This window comes from Carcharodon carcharias, chromosome 9, assembly GCF_017639515.1.
Source record: "Carcharodon carcharias isolate sCarCar2 chromosome 9, sCarCar2.pri, whole genome shotgun sequence".
NCBI classification, from domain to species: domain Eukaryota; kingdom Metazoa; phylum Chordata; class Chondrichthyes; order Lamniformes; family Lamnidae; genus Carcharodon; species Carcharodon carcharias.
In genome coordinates this window covers 35,281,147-35,304,949 of record NC_054475.1, presented here as the reverse complement: position 1 = coordinate 35,304,949, position 23,803 = coordinate 35,281,147, and the positions used below count along the sequence as shown (strand labels likewise).

The 23,803-nt window shown below is 45.8% G+C and overlaps 1 protein-coding gene across 1 annotated transcript in view; it reads right to left on the bottom strand.

Moving 5' to 3' along the window:
- grm4 (glutamate receptor, metabotropic 4) overlaps positions 1-23,803 on the bottom strand; it is a 1,385,277-nt gene that overhangs the window by 537,465 nt on the left and 824,009 nt on the right. The window lies entirely within an intron of this gene.

Genomic DNA, 23,803 nt, shown 5'->3' with positions numbered 1-23,803 from the left:
TTAGGTTTTCTCTGAATTTTCTGTGAGGCCTTGGGTTTGCGTTCCCACTTTCCTATGATCAGCTTCACCTTCAAGTCAGTATAGCAAGTTTCCTCCAGTTTAATTTTGTCAGATTTTCTGGCAGCATTCGTCAGAAATAAGACCATCATAAGTTACCTGCTTATACAGATGCTACTTCAGTGTCCCCGCCCCCCCAACTGACCTCGCAACCTCTGCTGGGGCCAGTGGTGAAGCAACCCAGCAGTCATGAACTTGTCGTAACTAGGCCACATATTCACGTACCCTAAAAATTGAAGGAAACTATATATACGGAACTTGTTTCTTTTGTCAAACAACCATACTAGCATTGCTGGAGAGGGTTTCCGGGGGAAATAGCTCTATCATTAAAAAAAATGGACCAATAAAGGCTGCTGGGCAATTTTACCATCACAAAACTGACAGTGAAATGCACAGTGTTGTGTGATCATTAGAAATGATAGTAGCTATGTGTGACCGCAACTAGAACAAGATGTTAATCTTTACCAAAGAGTATAGATCAGGAAGTACTGAGTCAAGCTGATCTATAAGGAAAATGCTTCATTTCATTTGTTTTATAACTAAATGTGATAACACATTTGTTATAAAATGAAACTGTCAATTTCTTAGGTTTTAATCTTCCAATATTTAGCCTTAGGAGGCAGGGTAAAGCACCACATAAATCAATAAGACTGATCTTACAATCTTTATAAAGTGATTAATCTCAAACTAACTAAATCCTTAATTGCATTGTCTAAAAGTTTGAATTCCAGCTCAGCTACAGGAACAAATCAGTCTCAAGCCTGTGACCTCTTTGCAAGTTTCAGTTTGATGGTCAGTTTCAAATCAGTTGCATGGCCTAAAGAAGCAGGAAATTGAATGCATGTTGGAATAATTTTTTCTTCCAATCAGTCCTAAATGCATCAATTCAAAATGTTGTAATTTGTAACTGGACAGAACATTGTAATTTCTTTGTTTTATCGAACAGCCACATTCAAAACTCAACATCTCATTCCTGGTGTACCAAGATTCTTTATTAATATGAGCCAACTGACACCAAGAGACTACTTTCATTATTGACTTAAAACATTGTTTGCATAGAATTACTGACTATTCCATTGCACCAACCTGTGTACCAGCAATCTTACGATTCTCAGCCAAACCGACCATTGATGCATGGCATCGAGCAGTTCTGGTCCTAGATAGCCTGGCTTCCGACTGCACCACATTGGCATGGGTGGCAGTAGTTTGAATTAACTGACTGATGGGCAACAGCTAGAGCATAGTGGCAGTAGAGGGAGGACAAATGTTGTCATCCTAGGACAGTACAGCAGGTTAATGTTCCACAGGACTACTGCCAATTGGTTCTAGCCCCCACTCCAGCACTTCCTTCTAGGAGATGCAGGCTGGTTTTAAGTACCGCAGGATAGCTTTAAATGGTGCTAGCCTCTGTCGATTTTGCACCCCTTGCTCTGGCATGCTACCACTCAACAGCAAAAATAGCGTGACTGCATGCTACAATCGTTTAAATGAGTAGGTCACATGAAGTTTGCATGCTGCTTACATCTGAAGTAATGGGTATGGGTTAATCTGGATTCCCGTACTAGTTTTTGGGCCTTTTTAATTCTGCGGCCTGCATGCTTTGTGTGAATAAGTGCCATAGTGAACTGGTATCATTTTGATTGCTGTTCATGTCAAGAAATGGATGTCACCTGCAGCGGTGAAATTGTTCTTTAAGGCAAATTATAAATCTACTGCTTATAAGACCCATTTGTCCTATCCATTCTGGGCTATAGCATTGTCCATGATCAACATGACATCCCTTGTGCATGAAACTAACTCCCTGGAAGGCTGTTATTGACTGTGTCCTGCCTATGTAATTACCTTTCGGCTATATATTTATGCTGTAGAAAATTATTAAAAATTCAGTTCACCGATTTCGTACTGCCCTCAGAATTAGAACTTTTATCTGAAAATAAGAAAAAAGGCCTTGGTATTAATCATGTTACAATTCATGGGTAATGATTTTATTGGATTTCTGTAACTATTCTCCAAAGGGTCTCTTTGAGGGGCTATAAATTAAAAGAAAGGTTCAGACTCCTTCATTAAGATTAGAGCTGAGAAATTGGCTTGCTTTGCAGCTTCAAACATTTCCCCCCATCACAGTGACTTGCCACTCTGATAAAATGAGGCTTTTTTACAAAGAACAAAAAGGCAGAAATGTTCTGCAGAGATTATAATAAGGAATAGCAATTTGAAGGCATGTCAAGAAAAATGCATTTTACCTGTTTGCATAATGGATATATAAATTGTGACCCTTATTTGGAAAATACCATCTTTCGTATCAAATATTTGCAACTGCTTCCCTTGCTTAGAAAGTGGGGGCGAATTTACGCCACTGGTTGCACCGTTTTTTTGGGGGTTCCATGGTTTCTCTACCAAAAACAAGTGGAAGACTCACCAGCAGCCCTGCACCCCTGCCCCAGTATCATCAATATTATTCCATTCAAATCATAAAGTTCGTAAGAATTCTGATAAATCTTTCTCACATTTTTTTATTTGCTTTAGTTGACGTGCTTGAATATTTTTGTTTAAATGATGAAAGCTGATTATGTTAGCACAACAATGGCTGAAAGGAGTTGTTGAGACTGGCAGTACAGAATTGCTGCAGCACTCTTGGTTGATGGTCATGTCTCTATACCAGTTTTTTAAAACAGCTTCTCCACACGTGCTATTGTTATGGAAAGGTTCATTGGGTTCTGTACAGAGTGTATACTGGATGAATGGGCATGGAAGGACCATGAGTTGCCATGGAGGGTAATGAGGGGCCGGGATTTGGGTCGAGGGACATAGGTTGGCATGGAGAGTATGAGGGGCCATGGGGGTGGGTGGAGGGACATAGATTTGCATGGAGGGTGTGAGGGATCATGGGGGTCTGGGTAAAGGGGCATATGTTAGCATGTAGGGTTTGGGAGACCATGGGGGTGGATGGAGGTGTTGGCAAGGGGCATAGGTAAGACCTTTTGAACTTACCTTTCAAAAGGTTCCCTCCTCCATGCTATGGTTCATGACACATCTGAGGAGCCAAGAGAAACTCTCTGAAAAGCTGGCCCGACTCCAGGAAAATTGCATGGGGCTAGGAGATGCCTATCCTCGCAATGGAACAGGCCAGATCGGGAGTACAGGGTGTGGGCTGGCAACCCACGCCAACCCGCACCCTTATCCTATGCTGGTGAAAATAGGGTCATTGGGAATGGGGTCAGGAATCCTGGAATCCGGTCCCAGCAGCCATTTTTAATGGTCCATGGAGTCTCCCCGACTCTGTGAAAATCCAGCCCAGTATTCCGAACCAAAGGGATTCAGGGCGCAAGCTCTGATGAATGATTAGAGAAAGCTACTCAAATGGATTGCAAGGCCATGAAGGGATTTGAAAATAAGGATGAGACAACTTGCTGAGGGGAAGTTGGGGTCAATAGAGCATGGTATTGAAGAAATGCATTAGTGTGCAGGAATACGATGAGAGAGGCCAAGGCTGCAGAGCTTTGGATTAGGTGCAGCATCAAGGCAGGAAAGCTAGCGTAGAGTGTATTAGGAAAAGAAACAAATGAAAAAATGGACCATGGTTTGGCCACAGAAAAGGCCTAAAAATGTAGGCACTGAGCTTCATTGAGAAAATGAGTCTAGTTGGGGATTTGGAGAGATTAGATAGAAAATTCAAAGCTGTGGAGGGATGCCTGGGTGAAGATGAGGCGTTCAGAGGAGTGAGGGTGGGGAAGAGCATGAAGCAGAGAAGGATGAACAATGAACTTGTTTAATTGAGAATTTATTGCTCATTCCTAGTTGCCTTTGAGAAGGTGTGGTGAGCTGCCTTCTTGAACCATTGCAGTCCATGTAGTGTGGGTACACCCACACTGCTGTTAGGAAGGGAGTTCCAGGATGTTTAGCCAGCCACAATGAAGGAACGGCGCTATATTTCCAAGTCAGGATGGTAAGTGACTTGGAGGGGAACTTCCAGGTGGTGATGTTCCCATCTATCCGTTGCCCTTGTCCTTCTAGATGGTAGTGGTCGTGGGTTTGGAAGATGCTGTCTCAGGAGCCTTGGTGAATTCCTGCAGTGCATCTTGTACACACTGCTGCTACTGTGTGCCGGTGGTGGAGGAAAGGAATGTTTTTGGATGTGGTGCCAATCGAGCGGGCTGCTTTGTCCTGGATGGTGTCAAGCTTCTTGAGTGCTGTTGGAGCTGCACTCATCCAGGATAGTGGGGAGTAGTCCATCACATTCCTGACTTGTGCCTAGTAGATGGTGGACATGCTTTGGGGAGTCAGGAGGTGAGTTATTTGTCGCACGTTTCCTAGCCTCTGACCTCTCTTGTAGCCACAGTATTTATATGGCTCATCCAGTTCAGTTTCTGGTCAATGGTAACCCAAATGACAGAGTTAATAAGTTCCTTACGTCCACAATTAGGGGTAAAGAAAAACTGAAGGAAGCAGCTTGTGACGGTGAAAATGTTTGGGTTGGCCATACTCTCGAGACTGGCCTTGCAATGCCAGAAATACTTGGCTGAGAGAGTGAAAGAGGGCAATACTACAGATGATTAAGTCTGATCCAGCTATGGGCAGCACGGCCAATCAAATGCCACAGGCCTTCTAGTTTGCACACAATGGACTTGAGACACCAGAGGTGTCTGTGCCACCATAGAGGCAGTGGAAGTGAAAGACCGTCCGGGACAAGAACATTAAAGGTGGAGCTAAGGTAGTTCTCCAGGATGCAGATTGAGATACCACAGTGTGTCACAACCAGAGAAGCAGTTGGGAGTTGGAAAGGGAATTAGTGAGAACATTTTGGGCCAGTTTATTTGATGATGGGAAGAGAGCGATCCAGCATTATAACTTGGCTAGGGATCTGTATAATTAAAGAGACTCTGTCAGTTATTGTGATTGTGGAGCTGGCAAAGTTACATAGTGAGGTTGAGCCAGTATCACTGTTCATAAACAAAAGGTTTTATTTGGAGGTTGAGTTGAGGGAGAAAAGGGGAGCGAAAATGAGAGAAATCAGAAGAGAGAGGGTAAGGTGACTTTAGAAACTTTAGAAGTTAAAGTCAGGATGAAAAACCGATCAGAAAGAATGAGATTTCAGGAGGAAGACAACATGGGTTTAAGGAGCCAGTGGTTGATATGGATCTTAAAGGAAAAAGAGAAAAAAGAAATCATACATATACATAGCACCTTTTGCAATCTCAGGACATCCTAAAGCACCTCTCAGCCAATTAAGTACTTTCTGAAGTGTAGTCACTGTGCAAAGTAGGACGGCACAAAGGTTTTGGAGAATGAAGTATATAAATGAGGAAAAGCTGAGACCTGGAGATCAATACTACATCATCTCTATGCCAGTCTGAGCAGGTGGCGTAGCTGTAGGTATAGCTAAGTGGAACAGTATCAATGGGGGGTGAAAAAATAATGACAGAATCAGGTCTAGGGTATTACCATTCTCATCTCGTGTCAGGTTGGGAATGGAGACGGCCTCAGTTGACATTATATGGGATCATATAGAGAGGATAATTAGCTAGAGTCTTGCTAGGTTAACCAGAAGAGGGCAATTGGAGATTTTCTGACAGAAAAAGATAGGACATCCAAAAATATGGAGATCCAGGAAAGTATATTTTGAATAAAGGCACACTGGTATATATTTGAGTATAAAGATTGTAAAGGTATTATTTGTATAATGCTTAACCTTATTTACCAGAAAGGCATAAAATCAATTTTTGGTCTGAGCTGAATTAGACAAGCTGAGCTGGAGCAGGAGAAGGGCTTTTACAGTTGGCCCAACATTAGTTAGTCTTCCAGTCCCTCATTGCAATCCATCAGCTCCTGTTGGAAAAATGTGCATGTGTTGATAGCACTGAAAGACAGGATGAGGCCAGGTTAGCATTACAGATAGCATTACAAATATCCTCAGCACCCACTGACGAGGGAGCATACTATCACTCAAAGTTCCTGCTCCTGTTGGAAATCTGAGATAGAATCAGGCTCAGTTGTGATGCTGCCAACCCACCTTCAATGGATAGCTAACCGGTTGACACTCACACTTGGGTTCTCAGATGGGGAATAGGTACCAGAGAATGGTCAGCTCTTTGGAAATCTATTCCAGCAGCAGCCAACGATGTCAAGAATGAAAGAAGGAAAGAAATCCAAAAACAGACTTTGAAGCATAACACCATAGATGGAGTCATCCCAGATTTGCACTAAATGTGGTAGTGGGCAGGAAAAAGAACATTTTTTTCGCTGGCCACAATGGCGGGTTTTCACACTACATTGTCCCTCTCCCGCCTCATTAATTGTGCATTCCCACGAAACATGCCGTTTCGATTCTGGGTGGGCTCTCATTTGCCCGCCATGCCATCACCTCGCTGCTTCCTCATGTTGAGTGCCATATTTAAAGTGCAGTCACGTGCACACCTCCCAGTGCTTCCAGCCTAAGAGTGCTGCAAAGAAGACATGGCCCCAAAAGCCAGAAGACGGCAGCACCCACCACACCACACTCCCCCCCCCTCCCCCCTGCGGTTTAATGATGTGCCTCTCGAGCGCCTTTTGGGTGCAATGAAGGCCCCCGGTGATGCCCTCCACTCCTGCTCTGGCCATAGGAGGGACAGCAACATCAATAATCCAGCATGGGAGGCAGTGGCAGCGGTGGTCAGAGCCAATGCCCTGCAAAAGAGGAAGGCCACCCAGTGCCACGACAGGATAAATGGTCTCATCCATTCTGCCAGGGTAACTCATTCTTCTCATCACTTTCAACTCACACACTCACAAACCCATCACACACCCACAGGAATCTCATACCTTAAGGTACAAGACCACTAACTCTCACACACACCCTCACATCTCCATCTGGGTGATATCCTCTGGAGTTCACATTCTCATCCCGTCCATGACTCCAGTCGCCACACAAACATTCCACGCAGTGCCATTTGCCCTGCTCACACTCTCTCCATCTGTTTTCATGCAGGAGAAACTGGCTCTTAACAGCAGGGAGAGGATCCAGACCACTCACTTTGAGGAGTGTGCCATCGCACTGACTGGTGAGGATGTGGACCATGCCTGAGGTGATGGCGAAGTCGGCGGCAAACACCCACGTGAGGATCCTGCACCCGCATCATCCCTCTCTCAATGCAAATGTGAATGCTCTACCTCCTGCTTTTGACTCTGCTGCCATGCACTACTTATTTCTACTTTGGTTCACAGGGAGCTCTGCCAAGCAACTGACACCCTCAGCCAGCCAGTCCCTCAACCCCATTCAGGTCCTCACCTCCAGCCAAGAGGACACCTCCTCCATTGAAGAGTTGGAAATAAGCAGCCTGGAAGACCCATCACAGTGCTTAACCACACCCTGCACCAATGCAGAGACACACACATTGGTGGAATCTAGATCTAAAGCAGGCATGGGTTCACAATCTGGTGATCACCTCACAGACACATGTCCCCAGCAGGAGGAGGCAGGTTTAGCCAAGCTCCCTGACATGCAGAGGACTGCTGGGGAAGAGGCATCTATCAGGTCCGAGTCAGATGATGAGCCCCTGGATTCAGCCTTCCAAGTCATCCTGGAGAGTCAGTAGAAGACGGGGGAACATTACGCAGAGCTATTGGAAGCCCTCAACAGAGTGGCATGTGAGTCGGAAGAGTGCGTCTGCCTGCTCTCTGATGAAGTGGTCCCACATGTGCGAGTTTAGAAGTCTCCATGGGGAGGATGGCGGATGCCATGGAAACCCTGGTCCAGTAGAAGGTGGAGATGTGTGCAGACCTACACTCCATTGCAGTAGCCATTGGTGAGTTCCTGCAGTTGCGATGCGGGAGGGAAACGGGGCACCTTGACATCCTTCCAGGTGCTCTTTCCCCTTAAGGTGTCAGGCCAGGGGACCCGGGCACCCAAAGGGAGGAGGAGTGGCAGCTGGACACCCCTGGGTCATCCACTCAGGAATCTTAGAGGCTGTCCTCTCCCTTTGAGTCCCCTTTGCCTGTGACCCCTTCAACCTCATCCTCTGTCACCACAGAGAGAGCAGCTGGCCCACACGAGGACAGCCAAAGCAAGCCAGGGCCCCCAAGGCCTCAGCTCACCAGAGGACCCACGTGGAAGACATCAGAGGTAACAGGGCCAACCATTACATGGGCTGTCTCCACCCCTCCTGCCGATGTCAGAGTAACAACTAGAAGTCTAAGGCACTCAAAAGTTAAGAAATTCTGATCACGGTTAGTTGCATGGGTGAACACATTTTGTCACTTTACAGTCTGGAAATATATTCACTTTCACTCAGTTCGCTCACCAGGAGCAGTCATGGGCTCATTAGAGCCCTCCCTGGCACGTTCACTTGGACATTGCACCACCACCACCCCCCACCGCCCACCCCCCCCGCACCCCCCAACCCCCTCCCCTGCCCCGGCCCATCCAGCCTCCTTCCCCACTTTGTAATTCCTTCCCCACTTTGGAATACCTTCTCCCCACTGGATTCCCCTCGGTGGAACTCCTTCTCCCCGCTCCTGGACTCCCCCTCATTAGTTGTTCACGCCCTCCCGGACTTCCCCAACCCCCTTAGTCCTTCCCGTTTTCTGACTCCTTCAGACGCTCCTACTTCTTCTGCCACCTTTACTCCTTCCTCTCCCTGGACTCCTTGCTCCAACCTTAGTTCTTCCCCCTTGCTGACTCCTTCTGACACCCTTACTTCTTCCTCCAGCCTTACTCCTTCCTCCCCCCAGACTCCTTCCTTCCCCTGGACTCCTTCTCCTTTCCACACTCCTCCCCAACCCCCCCCGCAAAGACTCCTTCCTCCCCCGGACTCCTTCCCCTCTCTGTACTCCTTCCCCACTGTGAAACCCTTCCCTTACACCTTCCTGCCCCCTTACACCTACCTCCCTAGTTGCTGCCTTCTCCCCCGTTACCCCCTTCTCCCCCATATTCCCTCCCTGCTCCCAATCTCCCCCCCTGACACCTTTGTTCCCTCCCTCCGAACCTCACCCCCTGACACTTTCACTACCCCCCTCCCAACTTCACTCCCACCAACACCTTCGTTCTCCACCTCCCTACCTCACCACGCCCCCGACACCTCTTCTTCTCCCAGTCAATCCTAGACCTTCTTCTCCTACCCTCTTCCTCTCCCAAACACATCTGGACCCTCCTCTCCATCCCCTCGACCATCATCCATTGTGAGCAGACCCTTAACGGTGACTTTCTACCTTCTGTGAGCTGCTTCACGGTGGAGCCATGCCCAAGAGAATCCACCCAGCATGCCATGGATGTTCCTCCAGGATCCCATTGCTGTCGGGCTTCAGCATCTTCTGCCCCTCGGATGTCCACGATGTGAGCAAGGCCCTGGTGGTAAGTCTCAACTTCTGCATGACACATTTTTCAAGACATGTTCTGCATCAGTGTGTTTTCCCACCGATGTGGGAGGATGATCCAGAGGAGGACCATGATTCCAGTGGGCTGGCCTTATAAATGATATGCTGATGTATTACGAAGAGATTCCCGAAGTCTAACGGTGGGAAACGCGGCCCGCCATTGACAGGCACAGCGAGCGATTGTAAGCTGGTGTCACGACATCAAGAAACCGATATTTCGCCTTCTCACCGTATTCCCCACTCACGCCGCCGAACACACCCATTGCCAGTGGCCACAGAAAATACTGCTCTAAGCATGTAGTCTTTCAGAAGGAGAAAATATGTCATACTCCTGATCTTTGGATCACAAACTTCAACTTTAATCTGGAAAGAGGAAAGTCTATACTTCAGTGTTAAAAAAGCGAGTGTAGGAGTATATTGAAGGGAATGGGAGGGCATGGAGTTTTAGGAAATATTGGGTTATTCTATACGTATGAGCAGCAAGCATAAAGCAGGAAGAGATCCAAGTCTGCAGGAAATATGAGACCCAGTAAAAGATCCTCCCCAAATGGGAATTCTTCCAGATTTCTTTATGCAAAAGAATTTTGGGACAGAATCCCTGCCTGGCATCATATGCCCGAAATGCACTGTTAGACATTGTAAAAGGACTAATTTTCCAAATGTGCAGCATCTGCATGAAGTGTTGTGCTCCAGCTACTCAGATAACATGGAGTCACTGCCATAATTTTCCATCCATTAATTTTAATGGATAGGGAATGCTGGGCAATCTGCCTGCAATTTTTGATGTGTCTGGCCCGTGACTGGTGTTGCTCGCTGTTAGCTCATTCAGAAAATTGGTCCCTAATTGTTTAAACACAAATATTCACACCAAATATAATCAACAGAAATACAGAAAAATTGCCTTCCTCCTTTCTCTGCTGATCTTTTCCTGTATTTCTCTGCTGAGGATGCTGGAGAAGGTCCTACAGTTACCATCACCCTTGCACAAGCAGCCAACATGAGTTTTTGAGCATTAACAATGAATTGCTATGCAAGCATGGGGGCTAGTATCACAGCTTAGCCTATCCTGTCCATTGCACAAAATAAAGTCTTGCATTTGGAAAGCACCTTCCACAACCTCAGGACATTTCAACGTAATTTAGAGCCAATTTTGAAGTGTGGGTTGTAGTGTAGGAATTGCAACATCCAATTTACGCACAGCAAGCTCACACAAACAGAAATGTGATAATGGGCAGATAATCTGTTTTAATGGTATTCAGTTGAGGGATAAATGTTGGCCAGGAAACCAAGGATAACATCCCTATACTCCTCTTCAAAATAGTGTACCCATTTACATCCACCTAAAGGGAAAATTTTAATTGAAAAGACAGCACTTCTAACAGTGCAGCACTCCCTCTGGGTTACTAAACTGGATCTGAATTTTTCATTCGGCCTGTGGGGGCGGGCCCGACACGCCAACATGTAAAATGACACGCGATGATGTCGGGCGTGTGTCCCGACAGCATCACGCTGTCTTGCGATGTTTCATTCGGCGGGTGTGTGCCAGAGTCGGCTGCGCAGCCGCCGATATTTAAATGGCCTATTAAGGCCATTAAGGAAATAATTAATACAATTGTTAACACTGCCCATCTAACCATAAGGTCAGCGGGCAGGCAAAAAGGCCAAGCGGCCTTCAGGATATTTAGGAAACCTCATCCACGAGCAGGATGAGGTTTCCTAAAGCTTTTATTAATTAAATTTTAAAAATTTCCGAAACATCAAAACATGTCCCATGAGGAGACACGTTTAATTAAATTTTTAATCTATTTATTTAATCATTTCAAAAGTGTTTCAGTCTCCCTGAGGCAACACTGTGCCTCAGGGAGATTGAAGTGCTCTTTCACACACATGTGTGAAAGAGCTCTGGCCCCGACTCTCCCTCCTCCTCCTGCCTGCACAGGCAGTGCTGAGTGCGACCGCTCGCATATTACACCGGGCGGGACTTAATTGGGTCGCCTGTGTAAAATGGCAGCGTGGAGCCAATCACAGGCAGCGGTCAGCTCCGTGACCTCCCCCGGACTGCAAATTTCAGGCCCTGGATTTATGCTCAAATCTTCAGAGTGGGCCTTGCACCCACAACCTTCAGGTCCAGAGGCAAATGTGCTACCAACTGTGCTACAACCACCAATCACTACAAACACATGTTGAAACATCAGCCAATTTTCTCCTTTCAGATTAATTGTAGCGCCAGTTAGCACCAGCTAATTCCGCACAGACCTGAACTATCTGAGACCCTGGCAGAAGAATACTGTAATTGTTTCATATTAAAAGCACATTCTGGATGATCTAAAGTGATATTGAAATCTTAGTAAACACTTCTCATGTTAACTTAATCTAATGATATCATTTCTCAGGCAAAAGATCCTAAAAGTATTACTGTATTCCTTGGGCCTGATATTAGAACTATGAAAATCATGCTCAGATATTGCAGAACAAACAACAAAATACCTTCTTCACAGTTGCTTTGGTCCTGTTATACACAGGTGCTGAGAATGATGGATTTAGAAATAACTGGCTCCAGTAGCAATTCTCTAAGGTATGAGTTTTATTACCATTTGGTGTGGCAAATTACTTTTATTTCTTTATCTAGAAAATAAAATGACTTCATGATTCTTGGCCATTTTGGGCCTTAATCACTCCTCATCCATTACATTGTACTTAAGTAAATCTTTTTGGTATGAAATGAATTCAGTTTCTGAATGGCTTTCACAGCATTCTGTGCTGCTACCAGCCACAGCTCCTAATCTGCTCTGCAGTGCGCCATATGTATGGTTTTTACTGTCCAAAAATAGAAAACCGGGTGACAAAAGAACAGAGCAAGGAAAAACAAAACCCAGCAATTCTCCAATGCAGTTAACTGTTTACGGAATCTATTGCTTCCTATTATAGAACCCCAAACAATGGAGAATGGTACCTCCTACCTTTGCTAAGACAAAAGTATGGCACTTTGCTTTGATCACTGGTTGGTTGCAATTAAGCGTTTTATTATAATTATTCTATTAAGGATTTCATTGTAACAGGAGCTTTATCGCATTTTGTTAGATGATAGTGAATTGTCGATGTGATTTTTTTGTGTAAATGGAGTATTTATCAGATTATGTGGGGTGGATTTTCTGCTTAGTTACTGGATGGTGGTGGGGGAGGTGGCGGTTGGGCAGCAGGGGATGAGTAGGGGTGAAGATGGGAGGAAAATGTGACAGCAAACATTTCTGTCAGTTCCTTACTATCATGATAATATCTGATTGTGGTTGTGGATTCCAGTATTAGATACTATACAGTACTCTGTACTAGATATGGGGGTCAGCTGACCTTGGGGGCTGAAGGTTAGTTGGCACATGTTGGAGCCTGCCTTGATCGAATTCAGTTTCTGCAGATATGTGTTCATGTTAGGAAAATGTGTTATCAATAAAGTTAGCTCAGCTATGATGTTGACGGCCCGTGTGCATCAGTGAAACAAAAAAACAAGACACCTACCACCTGAAGCCACTTCAAAGATTGATAGTTAATGTGATGTTGAGCACATACTTCATATTTGGGTTTTCACATTAATACAAGACACAAATGATGAGATTACAATGTACAATGTATTCCTCATTCTTTTGGTCTCAGTGTACATTTTCTGACAATCATACTTTTTGTCGGACAAACTCATATAATTGAGGCCGTACCATTTAAGCAAATGCCATTCAGACATGGCATTCATTTATGTAAACCCTCCATTACCTTGAGCTCATAGGAAACTCTGCTGTCAGTATCCTAACACACACCAAGTCCTGCTGAGCCATCAACCCCGAGGTCACCAAACTACATTGGATCCTGGCCCAGCAACAAATCAATTTAAAAATTCTCATCCTTGCTTTCAAATCCTTCCATGGCTTCAGTCCTCCCTATCTCTGTAACCTACAGCCCACTGAGATATCTAAGCTCCTCCAATTCTGATTTCTTGTGCATCCTTGATTTTCATTGCTCCATCAAACCTTCAGCTGCCAGGCACTAGGCTCCAGAACTCCCTCCTTAAATCTTCCTGCCATCTCTCTTGTCTACTCAAATATGCTCGTACTACTTTCACTAAGCTTTTAGTCACCTGTCCTAATATCTTCTTATTGTGGCTCAGTGTCAAATTTTGTTTGATAACATTCCTTTGAGGTGGTTAAAGGTGCTACATAAGTGCAGGTTGTTTCCATTAGAGGTGGTATTGAATACTTGAATATCAAACAGCAGTTTAACAAAGATACAATTAATGAAAGAAAAGTCTTGCTTTTGTACAATCTCTGAAAGGTCATGGTATATAAATGCTCAAGCTCTACAACTGTCCCTGAGGTTTAAGTGAGTGGAGTTTTTAAAAGGAACATGCTTTTCACAGGTAAACGTAACTTATAATGCAACGTATCAAACCTCATCTGTGATAAATTAACTGTTCTGATCTCAGGTGCAGTCAGAGCATCATAGTTAACCTAAGTGTCCCTTACCAGGGTGGGGAAAGGAGAAAGGGAGAATCAACTGGACTCCCAATTCTGATTGCTACACAGTGACCCTTGCTAGAAAGTATACATGTGTGAACTTTGGGCAAAGGCAGAATCATACACAGCTGCACTCTTCTACAATCAAATGGCCTGTGAAGATTCAGGACTAGAAATTTGATGATGAATTTTACAGCTGTGGAAGTGTTGTCGAAGTGTCTAATATGGTGGGCAGTCTGCCAGAATTGTACCGCCCACCATATTGGGTTAGACTTCAAAAAAAGGATGTCCAGAAACCATGTCTAAAACAATTATTAGGACTAATTTGCATAAGTGAAAGGTAGCCAGAAACATGAGTGAGACCTCCTTTACTAAATTAATTTGCCTGGAAATGCAGCATAAACTATTCTTGAAGAGGCCACTCCATATAGCCATGGTAAAAGTAAGGTTCTTAAAAAAAACGATCTTGAATGCGGAACTTGGAGATGCAGGAGTTCTCCTTCCAACTCAATATTAAAATCATAAGTCACTGCCGCCCACTGCTTCAACCTCTGCTTTGAATTCTCCCATGATCATACCCCCTCAATGGCACCCCTTTCCCAGTCACTCACTCTCTTGGCCTGCTTTCCCCATTCTTCTGACCTACCTGACCTACAGTGGCCCCAAATTCAAACATACATCAGTGGCAAGCTGTCAGGGACACCCAGCAGATGTTTGAAGTTCACTGGCCTGATTTAAAAGAGGTTTGAGCCCCACATGATGTCTTAGACTTTCTAACTTTGCTCTTGAAGAATAAAGTTGATTTCAATTCCCAGTCTGCAATATATGTGGTGTCAGCTAGCATAAAACAAGTAAAGGTCACTCATTTATGATTTTTGCAGAATAACAGAGCAAGTTAAGCACCAGAAAGCTTCTCAGAATACAATATAATCAAAGTGGAGTTCATTTTTTTTCAGTTACCGTAAATCAGTGGCCCTGATGTTATACCCTACATGCATAATTACCATTATATCCTCTCCCTCACTGAGTAATGCTACAGAAAGTCTGTTCAAGGGCATTAGCAATTGAGAACTTTGTAGTGTTGAAATTCTACTATGATTCCATCCCTACACTCGGTGGGCTAGATTTAATAGAGGTGACAGGGGTCTCACCCACTGGCTGGAGAGCTGGTGGGAACCCCATGGCCACTTCTTTTCGGGAAGGCTTGCCAAATTATGCTAATCACACACTTAACTGGACAGCAATGGGCATTCCCACTGACAGCTGCCAATCAGAGGCTGACAGCTCTATTGAATGGCCATGCCACTGGCAAGGCAGTGGCTGATGGCAGAATGACACCCACTGAGATCTATGGTCATCACTGGATCCCAGGTCGCAGGTAAGTGATGGCAGGAGGTGGGGGGGGGGGTGGTTATGGGTCACGGGGTGGGAGTCACAGAAGGAAGGAGGTCAGCAACAATGGCAGGAGAGTGGTTCTCAGCAGGCTCTCTACCACCTCTCCCCCTCGCATTGCCTTCAATGAGGCACAGAGTGCCTCTGAATGAGAGAGCTTCCCACACAACCCACCCCTCTGGGAGCCTGCAAGGGTCTGCTTATCATGCTTCCCATATAGTGAGCCCCCTAACCCAACCAACTCCAGCCCACTGCTAGCTTCATGTCAATGGTGGTGAGATGAGACCCTTAAGTGGACATTAAATGACCACTTAAGGGCCTCAATTGGCAGCGAGGTGTGAAGGCTGTCCACAGGCTTTCCACAAAGGACTTAATCAGGGTGGGGGCAAGAAAGCAATGGGGTCCCCACCTGCCATCCTCCTGCCTGATTAAATGTCCCCCGCCAAAAAACTCACAATGGAGAAGGGCAGTAAATTCCACCCATTGAAGGGATTGTACCACAACAATGTCAAAATAACAGTTTGACTTGCTGAGCGCAACAGTCACAAGAGGCTCAACTGATCCACTGGTATATCCATTTGCACCACCGGCATTGATATAATTGACTGACACCAACTAGCCGCTCAACAAACAATGTTAGCAAATGATACTGTCTGCTCATGGCTCAGCAAGAAAACAAATGCACACTTGCAAAGCAGAACATTCTGATGGCAGAAGGCTAAAGGAAATCTTCTCTTCAATCAAAATTTCAAGCGTTTCAGAATACTGTTGCACTCCAGCTGAACGGATTCACCATGATGCTACTGTTGTAGTCCAAGTGCACCATGATTCTCTTAGATTTACTTAAATATTTGTTCCTTAATCAAGTCATAGTCAAATACCTATATCTGAAATATTACTTCTCAAGATCAGTGTTCTAAACATGCTTGGGCCAAGTTGACTGTTACAATAGATTTTCACTGCCGTAGAACCTGATCCTATTTCCTGCATAGAAAGAGAGAATAATTGAAGCTCGTTATTTTATCTGTCACTTCAGCAAAAATTGAGGCAGAATCAGGAGATCTATGGACCTGACTGTGTTAAGGGATCACCTCTCTAATTCCAGCAGTGCTGAAACTTGGCTCGAGCTGAAACAGAATCAGGTTTTTTCCTGTTTCTAAATTTCCTATGTTGCTATGTCAAGAAAGCACAGATTGCACATTGGTCTGACAAGTACCAGGTTGATCTGATGTTGGCTTTTAGCAGTGTTAAAATGGATTCAAATTGACCGAAAAATAAAGTGAAAACAGTAAGGTATTAGTCAAAAGAGGTAACAAAAGACATGCAAACAGGATAAATTAGCCAAATGCAAAAGAATGTTCAAACTTGACAAATCGCCTGAGAATATGATATTACCTTGCTACTTTTATATCATGAATGAAGTCTTAAGGTGTTCTGGTGGGAGGCTGAGATTGTCTTGCCGGTTGTTTATTTAAGTCTTGTAGAAAGTTCTATCCAGCTTTGACAGCAGTGACAAAATAGTGGCCTTACCAATAAACCACTAGGATCACAGAGGAACAGATCAGATCAATATCCACGTAAGCATTCAGTCAGGCTGCATCAAGGTCTTGAAATGACCTCAATTTCCGTACTGAGCTCTTTGCTTCAGCTTCTGCTATTCAATAAAGTCCAATTACGACAAACGACAATGACGTAACACCAAGTGCAAAAAAAACAAAGGTTCTAATCTTTTAGATCCTTGAGCGAGTTGATATTTTCATGCCGCTCCTAACATTAAGTATTTCTCGCTGAAAGTACATTAATTGTAACCTGCAGTAAGGCTTTCTGAAAGAATCTGTGTGCAGTCTAAGTTCCCTGTCAATGGACATTCTAAACTCAAAAGTAATCAATCTATAATGGTGTAATTGATTTTATTAAGGCCTGTGATGTAAAAAAAAAGTAAGTGGGTTTTGCTTCTTTAATTCATTTACTGTTCCAGTTTTCTTTCATTATTTTAATAATAGGATATTGAGGCTAGGTAATACATCAATTTATTCCAGAATGATTACTCTAACTTTGTAGAGTGATAAGGGCCAACAAGATTTGCAATTGAGCTTGTTTTACAAAGAAATGCAAATATTGAAACAGTAACAAATACCACTCCTATAAATGAGAACATCATGAATGGTGATATCTGTTGGCACTGTTGTTGACAAATAGCAGCCATTTTATGATTAGATGTCCAACAGTTCCATTGAAATCAATTATGTTGATTCAACTGTTACCCTGGATTTATTCACATGTGACTTTCGGCATCATTTTCTTTCAGTCTTGAAAGGCTATACCCCGTTCACGTTAAAATAACTTTCTCCCTGTGTTATGCTGAGGAAGTAGAGATCATTAAATGCTTATCTATCTACATTTAAAAACTCTTACATCAGGTACAATTCCTAAAGTTTCCATGTTTAATCATAACAAAATTATCGTGTTAACTAAAAATTTGCCTAATAACCGGGAAGATAGATAATAGTGATTTCAGTGTTATTGTCTCTTTACCCAATTATAATATTTAACGTCTCTCTCTGGTAACTTAATCCACAAGTCTTTTCCTTCCCCGAGGGAAAAAAAAAGTTTCAGATCATTTTCCGTCTTACAACTAGCTTCTTCATCTTTTATGCATCTTCCTTCACTTTGGTAAAGAGGTTACTTGTCAGTCGCACTAACAATTATCTTAAAAAATGTAAATAGGTCACCTTAATGTTTCTACTTTCCCGAAGGAAACATAGTAAAATGTCCCAAGGTGTTTCTTAGAATAATACCTGATAATTATTCAACTCTACATCCTCTCAACTCTATATCCCCTCTACTGAACTCCACGTCTTATCTACTCAACTCTATGTCCTGTCAATGACAATAATATCCGTCTTATGATTAAAGTGATCAGAATTACAATACAGTATACCAGTTGGGGTCTGAGAAACATCTCATGTAGCTACAGGACAAACTTTTTTGTTGGCACTCTATCTAGAGATACAACCAAATACCCCATGAGCAGAATTTTGAGGTCGGTGGGACGGGAACAGCTGGGAAACGACCTGCCTGCCGTGATTAGCTCCTGGCCATGATTTCACACTGGCTGGCTAATTAAGGCTCACCCAGCATGAAACGTAACTCTTCACTGGTCAGGAAGGGCCAATTGGGGGCCTGTCAGCTGCCGGGTCCAATGGCGACTCAGCAGCCGGTTTAAAAATGGGCTAAGTAGCCCCAGAAAGGCTGCCACAGAAGGACGTCTGTTCTGGATTGTCATGATGGAGTTGAGTGCGGCTGGAGATGCCAGCCAGGAGGGCAGGACAGGTGGGCACTCGGCCCCCTACTTTTCAGGTGAGTGCCTCGCAGTCCTGCTGGAGGAGGTGGCTGCCAGGAGGGACATCCTTGTCCCCAGGGATGGGAGGAGGAGGCCTCACCAAGAGGGCATGGGAGGAGGTGGCAGCACTGGTGTGTAGCCATGACGTGGTGCAGCGCACATGGGTGTAGTGCCAGAAGTGGTTCAATGATCTGCTGCGTTCAGGAAGGATGAGTACCATGTTGGCGTGGCTCAGTGTACAAAAGTGTTAAGTGGTGGCCACACCCCCACCATGGACCTCAGGAATGCTAGAGTCTGAGTGTCAACTGTCAATGACACCGGAGCTGGCAATGGGAGTGAGCCCTGGCTGCTTGGACTGGGTACCTTGCGGCTCGGATGTGCCCTGCAAGGTGTTCCTCAGCTGGGATTGGCCAGGCTGCAAGGGCGCTGCAGGTAGTGAAAGGACAAATCAATGCTCCTCTGTCCGTTCAGGAGAAGATGAACCATAACCAAGCAGAGAAGGCATGTACGGGTGGAGGCCCACCCAACTTGCTGCTGCTCAGCAGGTTTGAGTAAGACACCCTAGAGCTTGAGAGCTGGCATGCTCCCCATAGAACCAGGCATGGAGAGGCGGGTGCCAGATGAAAGTAAGAGCGCAGTGCAGAGAGGTGAGAGTTTCAGATTGCGCAACCATTCTAGTGTAGTCTCATCAATGATGGGAGATTCGAACCTGGATTCCCCATTGATCATTGAAAGACGATGCCACCATGATGCAGATCTCCATTGTCCCACCAGGATGCCTGGCATGCAAATCATTGTGATGACTTTAATGAATGACATGTCCTTGTTCTTCCTTTTAGGTTCAACAGCACACACTCACTCTCTGGACCCCGAAGGACCACCCCTGACACCAAAGAACCACCGGGCTTCACTTGCACCTGCGTCACACAAACTCTCTGAAGTAGGCACCAGCGCAGATACCAGTACTTCGATGGGCAATAGATCGGCATTTAGAATATCAGTGCACATTGTTGAGGGCACTTCATACTCGCTTGAGGTGCAGGTGGGGGCAGAGAGTGCCCAGGGCGCTGGCAGCCGGAGGCTGCTGTGGACCAGGACGACGCTCAGTCAAAGGCAGATGACGGGCCTCTAAAGTCATCCATCAGGCGGAAGATGCTGGGTGTCCAGTGGGACATGTGAGAAGATCTGACGGGGATCCATGAGGCTATGCGTGCCATAGTATCCGTTGTGGAGGAGACCATGCGGAGCATGAGCACTGTTTTGACCCTCGTGGCCAAGTGCACTGCCTCCTCCATTGAGAGAGTGGTGATGAGAGGTTCCTGGAGTTGCGATCGGACCTGCAAGTCCTCATACAGGCAGCGACCTCAGGTGGTCAGTGCCAGTGTGGGAAATGGATGAGGCACCCAATATCCCAGCTAAGTGCCCATCCATCCATGGTGAGCAGGGAGATCTAGAGCGACCTCACATTGGCGGAAGAACTGCTTTTCGTCTCTGCGGGCTCCTCTCAGGGCACTCTGGATGACAGGATAAGCTCCTCTGCCCCTCTGCCAGTAACCGTCGCACCTGACAAGGCTGTGATGACGGGGGAGATGCCAGCCGTGGCACTGGCCACTCCTTCCCAAGCAGGGCCAGCACAGGCTCCACTGGCTAGAGGATGATCGCCAAGATCATCAAGGCCAACAAGGCACCAGAGTCAGCAGGGTGATTCCAAAACTGCTGCCAGCGAGATGGAGGGAGGCACCAAGACATAGCACTCGCAAATGTAAGTTTAAGACACCATGAGCACGAGAGGGACAATTCATGGGTGATTTTCTGTTCATTTCTGTTTGGTTTATATGTCTGCTGGTGTGGACATCAACATCAATAATTGTAATGTCATAATGATTTCAATGTGGTGATAACTTTAAATTTGCATTGGGTCTGATGGCTTGCTTTACACCTTTTCTTTCTGGTGCAGGTTACACCAGCATGTAATGCTGGACGTGAGTTACTCTAAACTTTATTGCAGAGGCACTGAATGGACTTTGGGTGCAAATGAAAGGGTCCTTTCAGACATCTGGGATGGAGGCAGCAGCCCTAGCATCAGGATGAAGCTGATCTTTGGCAGTTTGAAGAAGCATTGGATCAAGGCATCCCTCGTGTCCCTGCCTCCCTGGAGGTTACTGAGGTCTACCTCCATGCCCTCAGCATTCTCCTCACTGTGCTCCTCTTCTGACTCACTACTGGACTCATCATCTGTGGCCTGTGCATCTGCATCAAGATCCCCTTCCTCCAGTGGGTCCCCCGTTGCCAGTGCCAGATTATGGAGAGGGCAGCATGCAACCACTATCAGTGACACCCACTCTGGGGAGTATAGTCCTGCACCCCCTGAACAGTCCAGGCATCGGGAGCGCATCCTAAAACGATCTAAGGTTCTCTCTACCACTGCCCTTGTGGAGGCATGGCTCATATTGTAACGCTTCTCTGTCTCTGTTTTTGGATGGTGAAGAGGCATCATGAGCCACCTAAGCCATTGTCACCCCCAGCAGCCAACTATCCAGTTAGGCTGGAGCACTGAAGAGCCTCGGTACCTGGGAGTGTCTCAGGATATAAGCGTCATGGGACCTGCTAGGGTACCTTGCACAAACTTGCAGAATCTGCATCCTGTGGTCAGACACTATCTGCACGTTCATGGAGTGGAATCATTTCTTGTTAACGAAGGCGCGCGGCTGACCCGCTGGTGCCTTCATGGCCACACGTGTGCAGTCGATTGCACCCTGGACGTGGGGGAGCCCAGCAATTGCTGCAAAGCCTCTGGCTCGCTCAGCCTGGCTGGTCTCGTCCATACGGTAAAGAATAAAGGTCAGTACCCACCTGAACAGAGCTTCTGTCACTAGCTTGATGCAACTGTGGACAGCTGAGTGGGAGACTCCACAAAGATCCCCCACTGACCCCTGGAAAGAGCCGGAGGCATAGAGATTGAGGACCACTGTGACCTTCAGAGCCACTGGCATGAGGTGTCCACCCACACAGTTGGAGCTGATCTCAGGCCCAATCATTTGACAATTGGAGGTCACTGTCTCCCTTGAGAGGCGGAGCCTTCTTCGGCATTGCACCTCAGATATATTGAGGTAGCTGCATTGCTGCCTATAAACCCTGGCAGCAGGATAGTGGCATCTTCTGCAGCCCCTTCCACCTTGATCTTCCTGCTAGCCCATTGTGCCTGCACCTCTTTGCCCGCAGGTCCCTCCCCTGGAAGCCGCATAGGGACACCTGGCCACCTCTCCCTTCCGTCCCTTTCTTCCTCAGAGGAGCTGACATCAGCAGAGACCACAATCCCCATTGCCAGGGTAACAGAAGGCTGTCTGATACCTGGAAGGATCCACACAGTCTGAATCCTCCAGGGGCCTTGGAGACACCAAGGAGACCTGAAATGAAGCCTGGAAATGCCAAGAATGAAGCCCCGAACAAAAATGAAGCTGCCAAGTACCAATAAGTTGCCAGCAGCAAATTATGTACCAAGCTCCCCACTACTGACACTGGCAATGTTGCTGACACCTTTTATCCCACCCGTGGATGAGGTTTGTGGAGTTGTCGGCTGGCCGCCTGCCTGTTTTGCCTGCGCAACAAGTGCAAAGTTGCATGGGCAATGTAAAATTGCCGTCAATTAGCTTTTTAATGGCCTTAAGTGACTTCTTAATTGATGGCAGGCGCAGCTCCAGCACCCACTCGTGCCTTCCGAGCGAAATATCGTGAGTATGTGGTGATGTCGGGACGCTCACCTTATGTCATTGCGCGCTATTTTATGCTTGATCGGATCCGGCACGTGCCCGCCTGCGGCATGTAATATTCTGCCCCAAATGTCTTTGTACTGTGACTATGTGCTACAGCAATAGACTGAGCTGTTAATAGCTTTACATTTGTTTCCTGACCAGCATGCTGCACCAGTATTCCAAATAATATATTACCTGTGCATCTTCACTAGATTTATCCCTGACAATGTGTGGAAAACATTACAACTCTGTCTGTAGTAACATCACACAGTTCTGAATGATCATCCATTACAGCAAAGAGGAGTAAGTGTCATTCTCCCACTCATAAATAACCACAATGGGCTGCATTATACATTGAAGGTGGGCTCCCCACACCCCAGTGTAAATTTCAGGGGTGAGCCTGGCTCTGCCTTGCTAATTGACCACACTTTAATTTTTTCGGAAGATGGTCCTTTAATTAATATGAGTTGGAACTTCCATCCAGCTCCAGTAGGAAGTCCTGCTTCATAGAGCTACCAGCCAATCAGAAGTCAAGAGCTCTGTACCACACCATGATTGGTGGCTCCTGCCGGTACTGCAGGAGGCCCATGAGCAGGAGGAACAATGGATATTCCCAAACACGGGATCTTGCCAGGGCCAGGTTGGCAGGGCCCAGCGAGGGAGATGAGGGGGGAGGCATATTGGACAGGGATATGGTCGCAGAACTGTGGCAGGGCCTCAGATAGGCATGGAGGCCCAGAAGGAGGCAACCTCACCGTGTTCTTTCACTGACTAGCAGCCCACAGAGTTAAATTTGCATGGGTCCATCGCCTGTTAAATCAGAGCAGCAGTAGGATTAGTTCCTTAATTGGGCATCAATTGCCCACTTAAGGGACTCAATTGTGCCAGAGGCTCCATTTCCAAATACTCAGATAATGAAACAATTCATGCCCTCATGCAGAAGACTTGGACAGCATTCAGGCTTGTGCCGATAAGTATCCAATAACATTTGTGTCAAATAATGACCATCCCCAACAAGATAGATCATAACCACCTCCACTTTACATTTAATGGCATTGCCATTAAGTCCCCGGCCATCAACACCCTGGCGGGTTACCATTAACCAAAACCAAATTGGATTAGTTACATAAACACCGTATTTAATAGAGCAGACCAGAGTCTGGATATTTTGCGGGGTGAGTTCCTCAACTTCTGGAACTACCCAAAGCCAGTCCACTATCTGTAAAGTACCAGGCAAGAGTGATGGAATAATTTCTACTTACCTGGATGGATATATCTGCAACATCACTCAAGAAGCTTGACATTATCCAAGACAAATTTGCCCACTTGATCAACACCCATTCACTGGCTTAAGTATTCACTCCCTCCACCATAATTTTTCTGTGTGGTTGAGTGTATGCTATCCGCAGGAT